We start from the raw sequence: 9037 nt of genomic DNA, 5'->3' as shown, positions 1-9037 counted from the left end.
CTACTTCCATGTTCCAAAGTGGTCTTGAAGCGCCTCTCACTCTTGCCTGTAGTGGGTGGGAGTGGGGAGACTACCGGCAGTCTGCATGTGGGGAGAGAGAGGGGGAGGGAAAATGCCCACAGCTTTCCTAAAGTAATTCCTGCTCTCCAGTCTCCAACTGCCCTTTGTCTTCTACAACCTCTGTGTAGTCTGGCAGTCAGCTGAAAATCCTAGCTCTAGATCACCTATTTGGAAGTCCAGCTTGGTTGCCCAGTAACCCCATTTGAAGTTACTGAGCAGTGCCGTCCCTTGGGTTTGAGGTGCAGTGGACTGGTGTCTGATTTGTGATGAAGACATCTATTGGAGAGGGAGTAGCTTATGGCAAATGAGACTACCTGTGGCAGAGTCACCCTGGGGTCGTTTCAGGTCCTGCCCAAGCTGGGTGCGTGGATGGCCAAGGAGACCACAGCACAAAGCAGCTGGAGTTAGATCACCAGTTGCTCAGGGGCAAAGGGAGGAACTGTAAACACTCAGCCAGAGCAGATTCTTATGTAACAGCATCTGGTGACTAGAGGCAAGGGGTCCCCAACAAAGTCAGAAGTGCCCCATGGGAAGAAGAAACAGCTGTAAATTCCTGCCAAGCCCAATGAACCCAGATGCCATCTCACAATAATACCAGCTAGTAAGGCCTTTCTGTCCCCTTTACTCTTCCTGTCTGCACCCACTTCAAGTCTAAACATGAAGAGACTATCATTAGCAGCCAAGGGGAAGAGGGACAAAGGCGTAAGGCAGAGAAAGAGAGAAACCAATCATGCTCAACTCCCATTGCAGAAAGCAAGCCTGGAGACGGGGCTTAGAACTTCACACTATGAATGTCGTTTTAAAGTTTTTAAGTACTACCTAAATATTACATCCATATTAATGACTGAACTGAGATTGTTTGGGAATATAATAAGAGCAAAGTCTTTTTAAAAACTCTTGATCTGAAATATTTAGAAACCTACTCAGATTTCATCTTGGGAAGAGGCAAGAACTACCCACAGATAGTGCGTGAGTGGACAGTTGGTGACATTTGGAGAAAACTGAAGAGCATTAGGATGGCACTCGCTGTGTCTGCCTGTCCCGAGTACACCCTGGATCTCCCTCCCTTTTCTCCTCACCCAGCCCACTCCAGAAATGCTGGCCTCCCAAATGTGGTCCTACCTCAGGGCCTTTGCATTTGCTCTTCTCTCTGCCTGGAATGCTCTTCCCCAAGCATCCACGTAGATTGCTCCCTGGCTGCCTTCACCTCTCTCTCTGTTTCAATGTCTCTGTATCAGACATTTATCTGACCATGTAATGCTGATCACCACCCACATTTCACTACTCTGTCCAGCCCCCTTATCCTACTGTCTTATGTTTTTCACAGCCCAGATCACCACCAGACCTCCTATGTGTATTTGTTTATTGCATGCTCACAGATTGGCAGCTCTGGGAGAAAGGAGACTATTTTGTTCACTCTTCTTCCCAAGCACATAGAATTATGGATGACACATGGCGGTGGCCCAGTAAATATTTGTTGCTGCTGTCATCGAATGTTGTCTCAGCTTCCCTAAATTCCTTTCACCTTCAGAAGCACAGGTTTACTCACTACATTATACAAGAAAGCCAGTCTGGACAAGTTGACTTGTACCTTTACAACCAGAGCATGTTTTCTCTGGAACACAAAGGAACCCAGAGGAGCGAATTCATTCAGTGCTGAGATGCCAGTGACCTCTACCCTCGGAAGCTGCACACTGGGTTCCCCTGAAGGAGTAGATTTTTTTTTTTTCTTTTTGAATCTGAGAAGAAGGAATGCAGAAATAGAGTTCCTTCCCACTATAGCCTGAAGGGCAATTTTTATGAATTTTACCACATGTCCACACAAAACTTTCGTCTTTCTCTCATTGAGGGAAAGAATTTGAGAAATTTTTACTAGAGTCTTGTCAGTGTAGAGATCCTTATCAGAAAAAGTGATTTTTGAAGTAATCAGAGTTGCATGGAAGATTCTTTCTGTGACTGGCTGCAAACTTTACCCTAGAATGAAGATAAAGGACACTTTTTGGGGACTGGCTACTCAAAGGGCTTGACAATGATGCCTGCTCCTTGGCCTTCCCCCTGAGAGTCACGTCTTCCCAACACACCGGAAAAGCGATTCTCAATTCAGGAGGTGACCAAGAATGACAGAAATCTCCCCTCCTCCTTCCCAGTAACCCAACACCTCCACTTTCCTTCATCATTATCAGTGCGGTGTCTCCACTTGTGAGAAAGAATACTTTTCTTCAGAATTTTACTTGGCTTGAAAACGATGTTTTCAGAGACAGCAAAGATTAATTTGGTGCAGTGACAGAAAAACCAGGACTTTGTGTCATTGTTGTCTGGTAGGTTAAGAATGTGAGTTCTGGACCTAGACTGCTTGAGTTTGAAGTTGAGCTCCATCACTTACTAACTGTGTGACCTCAGACAATTTGCTCTTAGTGCCTCAGTTTTCTCATCTGTATAATTGGGAAAGCAACAACCCACCCCATATAGTTGCTGTTAAGATTAAATGAATTAATATATGAAAAGGGCTTAGAAGAGTGCTTTGTACTCTTAGAAGAGTGCTTTGTACTTAGAAGAGTGCTTTGTATCATTGGTTAATCATGATTACCATCATCATCCTCATCATTCTTATCACCATTGTTTTGCAAATATGGCCATTTAGATTCTAGTTTAGGACTTAGAGATAAAGCAACCAACTGAATCTTTCTCTCTGCAAGATGCTGTCTGTGGTTAGCCATGGCTTGAGTTTTGGACTTCTTGGTAAAGGAACCACATAGGTTTGTGACTGCCATTGAACTAAATTCTTCTAGGACTCCAGAAAGGGAGCAATTCTGTAATTTTGTTCCTTCTTTCTCTGCTTAGAGATTTATAAGGATCTTTAGCCAATCTCCATGAACATCTTCTAGATGGTTGTAAGGAACTGGAGCACAATCAGATGGCTGAGGAATGACATCCAGCATTCTTAAAACGAATTGAAAAATGCATCTAGTGAAGTAATGTGAAGCTGAAATGGACCTAAATATTTTTTAAAATTATAAGGCCAGAATAAAATACAACCAAAATATTCTCTAAATCTAATCTAAACCAAACCAATATGTATTTCTTTTGTTCTAAGACCCTGGCTTGTGAATTTGACTCAGGAAAAGATTTTGGCATCTATTATTCCAGTTTGCTTTTCTCCCTCAGGATACGAGCCATGGAATGTGGCAGTGGAGTTCAGCCGAGTCACAACATCTGCCGCGTGGGGGATTTGCCTTTTGCAGGTTGCCACACGATATGCAGCTTTTATAAGTCTCAACTCAGAGCATCACTTGGTGCCTGCTTCGTGTACTTCCCTGGCAGCCCCAAGCCTTTCAGATAGTCTTTAAAGTTTGCAGTCTATTGAAGAGAAAAAGTTTTCTAGTTGATTAAAAACAAATTCTAAATCCAGTATTCACAACCATTTGTTTTACAAATGAGGTAACCTTAGGAAAATGCAATCAACAAAACTGAAATTGTTCTTGCTCCATTGTGAACATGGGGCTTTGGGAATCTTGTTGGATCTTGGCCCTTTACCTCCTGGTCCGTAAACAGGAACTCTCCTAGATTGTCTCAGACTGACTTAAATTTGTATGTGTGTAACTTTTTAATTAAAATTTTATTTTTCAGCTCCCAAATTTGCTTCTTTTTTATGTTGTCTATCTCTTTGTTGAACTCATTTTGTTCTTGCATTGTTTTTCCCGAATTCATTAAATTGTCCTGTGTTCCCTTGTAGCTCTCTGCATATCTTTAGAACAATTATTTTGAATTCTCTATCAGGCCGTTCATGTATCTCCATTTTGGAGGCTCAGTTACAGTAGGTTTACTGTGTTCCATTGGTTCTTCATGATTCTTGAAGCCTTGCATACATGTCTGTCTAACCATTTGAAGACGTTGTCACCACTTCTAGACTTTATGGACTGACTTCAGTCAGGAAAGAGCTTCACCTGTAGGTGGTGGCACACTGGGGCTTGCTGTCATCCTGGGTCTAGTGGCACAGAGCACCGAGTGCAGGGGCTTGTGGAGGCATGGTGTTGTGACAGCTCAGGCTGCTGAGGTCCGCATTGCCAACTACATAGTCCTTAGTGAACACTGTGGGAGATCTGCAGTAGCTGGAAGGACTGCTGGGGTCCTCAGTGATGCTTCGGGGTCCAGCAGCTAGGGACTAAGGCAGGCAATGGCGATGGCTACAGCTGGTGGTGTGCATGCACTCAGTTGCAGGGGCCAGCTGTAGGGGCCTGTGTCGGCAAGAACCAGTTACAGACAGATGTGTAGTGGTGAGGGCCAGGGCCAGAGGCAAGGACTGGGGCCACCTGCAGGTGTACTAGTAGCTGAGGCTGCAGGGTCTTGCCACAGGCTACGCACAGCAGTGGAGGCTGGTGGCAAGAGCTGGACTGGCCGAGTACAGATGCACAGCTGGAGGGCCTAGCTGCATGTGAGCCCAGTGGTGCAGGCTAGTGATAGAAGTCAGGACCAGATTTGGGCTGACAAGTGGCCGTGGAGGCCCTGGCTGTTTGTGTGCACTGCTGTGTTGTTAAAATTTAACAATTGGCTCTATCAAAAAGCCATTTCTGATGCCTAGCCTAAATTTTCCCCAGTATTGATTATTTCTTGTCCTATTCTCTGCACTAACAGAGGCTGCTCACTGCCACTTGCTCAAGGACCTTTCATACCTGTAAAGAATAGCAGGTTCTTTTTGCCGTTTCTCTCGCTCACACTTTGTGAGCCAGGGAGCCAGGAATTCCACCACCTCCTGCAAACCACAGAGAGACACATTTTTTAGGCAGCAAGAGAGGGATCTTTGGGGTTTCTCAAATTATAGACATCACAGAAGTTGCTTCCCTTGCTTATCATTTGCTGATTGATTAGTTCAGATCCTCTGATGAAGAGATGGCAACACATTTCTAATAATTGCATTAGTATCACATAATTCAATAAATCTATTTGCTTACCACATCCAAAGAATTAATGGTTAAAAGTTTGAAGAGGATTACAATTACTTAGTTTCACAGCTGATCTGATTTCTTCATTCAAGTCACATATAATAAAAAAAAAATTGCTAACATTTGGGTGCTGACGGTGTGTCAAGCACTGAGGAAAGCTTTTTGCTACAATCCAGTGAGGTAGGCACTAATAATAGATCCCTTTTAGAGATGAGAAGACTGAGGCCCAGAGAGCTTAAGTAACTTGCCAGAGTTAACACATTTAAGAGGTGGAAGAACCTCCTGCTTGACAGACTCCCACGGGATCCATAGTATAGGAGGGCTACTTTGCCTTGGCCTTTCCTAGAAGGCCTTACATTTAGGTATTTGACATCTCCACATGGTGTGTTACAGTCACAGAAGTATAACAGAGAACTGAAAGAAGTCTGTCGTACAACTTGGACCACACTGTCCTCAATACACTATGGATACACACACACACACACACACACACACACACACACACACGTTACATTTATTTAACATAAAAATTATGTTACATTTTATTTTTGTATGTGTTAAAGCCTTTAGTTAGATAAACATAAACATTTTAAATACAACATAATCCTGAAACCTTATTTTGACACTTCTTCATTTTTGTAACATACAGAGTCTCAACGATGAAATTGGCCTGGCCATGTCTTCACATTTGAGAGATCCCAGTGCACAGAACCAAAAGATTAGGAGGGAAACTTAGAGACTATATTGTCTAACTTCTTCATTTCATATGTGAGGAAATGGAGACACAGAGATGTCGAGTAACCTCCCCAAAGTCACACAGCTAGAATGTCCTTCTACTGACAGAACAGTGTACTTGGTCTTGTACCCACTGCTATTGATACCTGGTTTATGCCTCCCAACAAGCAAGAAGAGATGTTACATACGCGGACACAAGCAACAGGAATATCCTAAAGATCATGAAGCATTGATTTTAAGGCCAATGACTCCTTCCAGTATAATCTTTTTTTTGAATATGTGCAGAAAAAAAAAGATTACATTTCTATAGAACTTTTCACATTTCACAACCTTTTTGGAATCAAGATTCAATATTAAGCCTCATGGCTGGAAGGGTGAGTGTGCGGGCATTGCTATTTCTGTTTTTCAGACTGGGAAACAAGAGTCAGGAAATGTTACACACCTTTCCCAAGATAACACGGCTAGGTAGTGGCAGAGCTGTTCCTGTAATTTAGGACTGCTGGCTTGAGACATTGCCCTGAACCACACTGCTTTCCTGTACAACAACATGTCTCACAGGAATTACAGATGAGAACAGCATAAGCATTTTTGTTCTCCTGATGCTATTCATAAACCATTTTCAAACCCAGTGTACTTTCTCTGAAAGAAACTATTCTTCGTGTGATCAGTAACTTGGAAAGAAAGATAATTAGATCTTCTAAATGATATTCAGAGTAAACGTTATTTCAGGATAGATAGTAAGCGTTTCCAATGTTCCTGAGGTGTTTTTCTCAGTTGCGAGGTGTAAGATTTATTTAAATGAAGCTTAGTCTGGGAAACTAGCACGTTGTAATTAAAAATGCAGCCCTTGTAGTCTTACAATTCTTTGTCTAAAGTCCTTTTACAAAAAAGGGTATTTTAATTCAATAAATAAAAGAGGCACTTCCAGCTCCTACCAGCAGCATAGCTACCATTTGCAGCCCGACACACAACAGAGAAAATACACAAACAAACACTGTTTGATCTTTCCTTGCTGCAAGGCATTTTCATCTTTCAAGAGACTGAGGAAAAAATAACCTCAGAACTTTACCAAGACTTCCAAATTTGTTGCAACACAACGTAATGGCAAAATGCTGTTTCTTAGCAGTCACATTTTTGAATAACCACCATGGCCAAGAATGCCTGGTTTTGCTTTTACAATAAACCCAAAGAAAAGCTTGAATTCCACTCTTCAATTTGGAGATGGCAAAGATGCCGTAGGTTGTTCGGAGCAAATCATAGAGTCTAATAATTTAATTTTATCCTTTCTGTTTAACCTGTGCTCAAGGCATTTATTTCATGTTTATACTGGTTTGACACTAATCATACTTAAAAGAGATTTCATACCCTGTTTTCCTGTGCAAAGTTGAGTTACAATAGGAGGCTTAACAGCGCCAGCCTTTTCTTGGGCTTATCAGTGAAAAAGCATTCAGCCTAAGAAAACACTTCCAGTGTAAACAAGATACAGAACTGCACATCTACCCACATTCTGCTGAGATCTGGCTGAATAGAGAGAAGCACAGGTCCACACTAAATAATTTCTCTTTTAATTTAGCATCAATGAGCCCATTTCTCTTACTGCTTTTAATATAGTATTATAAGCAATTTGTTACATTGCTATTATATTCCATATAGGAAGTAAAGTATTGAAAAGGCAAGATAATACACTTAACCATACTTTAAAGTGCTACACAAATGTCACACTTTTCAACTTATTTTAATTATAATTAAGTTCATTTAAAGATACAGTGAAAATCTTGTTCTAATCTTAACTTAGTACAATTTATTTATAGTTGACTTACATAATGTTAGTTGTTTACGAGGATGTCAGTGACCACTCTCATCGCTCTTGAGACTGAAATTCGTACAGACTGATTACTTGGTCAAGGTATGTAGGTATTGTAGTTTCTTAATGATAAATGCATTTTAATGTTTTCATGATAAGGAATGGAAAGCAAACTAACAACTTAGCTTAATAATTCATCAGACATACCTTGTTTGAAGAAAGCAAATTTTTTTTTCAAGAATTTTCCACCCCACAGAATGGATGTCCTTTTTTCCTTAAGCTTTTCTGCATCACAAATTCCATCCAAATTATTCTAAAGAAGAAACAAGAAGAGGTCCAAGCACCTTTTCTTTTCAGAGGAACTAATCAAACATTCCCATCAACCTCTCAGCACTTTGAAAAGCACATTTTACACCACGCACAAGCACACACACACATACACACACACAAACACTCACACACACTGCTTCTCACACTGGTTTTAGTGCTGAATTAGGCGGTCCTCTCTCAAATTTCCACTCCCACTTGCTTTTTTGGGGGGGAGGATAAGAATTTCTAAATATTCTTTTCTAGCTTAAAGCACACATACTCAGTAACAAAATTCTACAATTAGAAATTCTAAAATGTAGGATTGAAGCACCTAGATAAAATGAAAAATGAAAATATATAATTTAAAAACAATTTAAGCAAGGCAATTCGATTTTCTCTTTCTTTTTTCAAATGCTAGTGAACAGCTGGATTAAACTGCATAAAGAAAGAAAACTGCAAAACCCACCAAGCTGATTTTACTGGCCTCTCATTTTTGGAGTGAAAATACTTACTTTTCCTACATGTCAATGCCATTTTTTTGGTTTAGTTCTCTTCGATCCCTTCTGCATTTTGGCAAGCTTAATGAAATGACTGTAGTCTATGCTGCTAGTAACAGGACACAAGATAATAATAGTGGGAAGCAAAACCTGACTCATGCATGTTTTGAAAATCTGGTGATGGATAGCTCACAACATTAAAGAAATCTGCTGATTTTAGTTATTTACATATCAGTGCCATCAATTAAATAGAAGGGATTCAGAACCAAAATACTCATTAGCATGTCACAGCATTATAAAAACAGACCATAAAGAAGTACATCTGGCACCCCTTGAGATTCGAATGTATGTCAGAATGGCAGAACATCTTCGTTTCAGCAGGCAGGGAGGTAGCACAGAGTCATTCCTCCTCCTGCTGGGGAATGTGCACTCACGCAGCCCCTGGAGGAGACTCTTCCTCACTGGCAGCCTCCCACCCTCCTCTGTTGGCCCTGGGATTGCTCCTTGATTTAAGATTATGGTTTAAATGTTATTTAATCTTTTTCCTCCTCCATTTGGTGCTGCATTTAAATTATTTCTCAATTCTGTTTCTTCTCCCATAAAATCCTGAGCTTGGGCCTGTTGATGGTAAGAAAGGGGCTGCCACATGGAGGGTGGCCTGCCTCACCATTTGAGTCAGGGAAGGTCCAGAA

At 41.2% G+C, this 9037-nt stretch overlaps 1 protein-coding gene across 2 annotated transcripts in view; it reads right to left on the bottom strand.

The window, feature by feature from the left end:
- The window catches only part of VIT (vitrin), a 94645-nt gene extending 86612 nt beyond the window's left edge, over nt 1–8033 (bottom strand). For both annotated transcript variants that reach the window (XM_025045760.1, XM_006910385.1), the window contains exon 1: nt 7747–8033. The gene's annotated coding sequence lies outside the window, so the exon portion shown is untranslated. The remainder of the gene's footprint in view (nt 1–7746) is intronic.
- Between the last annotated feature and the right edge of the window lie 1004 nt (nt 8034–9037).

This window comes from Pteropus alecto, unplaced genomic scaffold (assembly GCF_000325575.1).
Source record: "Pteropus alecto unplaced genomic scaffold, ASM32557v1 scaffold61, whole genome shotgun sequence".
NCBI classification, from domain to species: Eukaryota; Metazoa; Chordata; class Mammalia; order Chiroptera; family Pteropodidae; genus Pteropus; species Pteropus alecto.
Note: the sequence above shows the minus strand (reverse complement) of the source record. Positions and strands in the feature narration are given on the sequence as shown.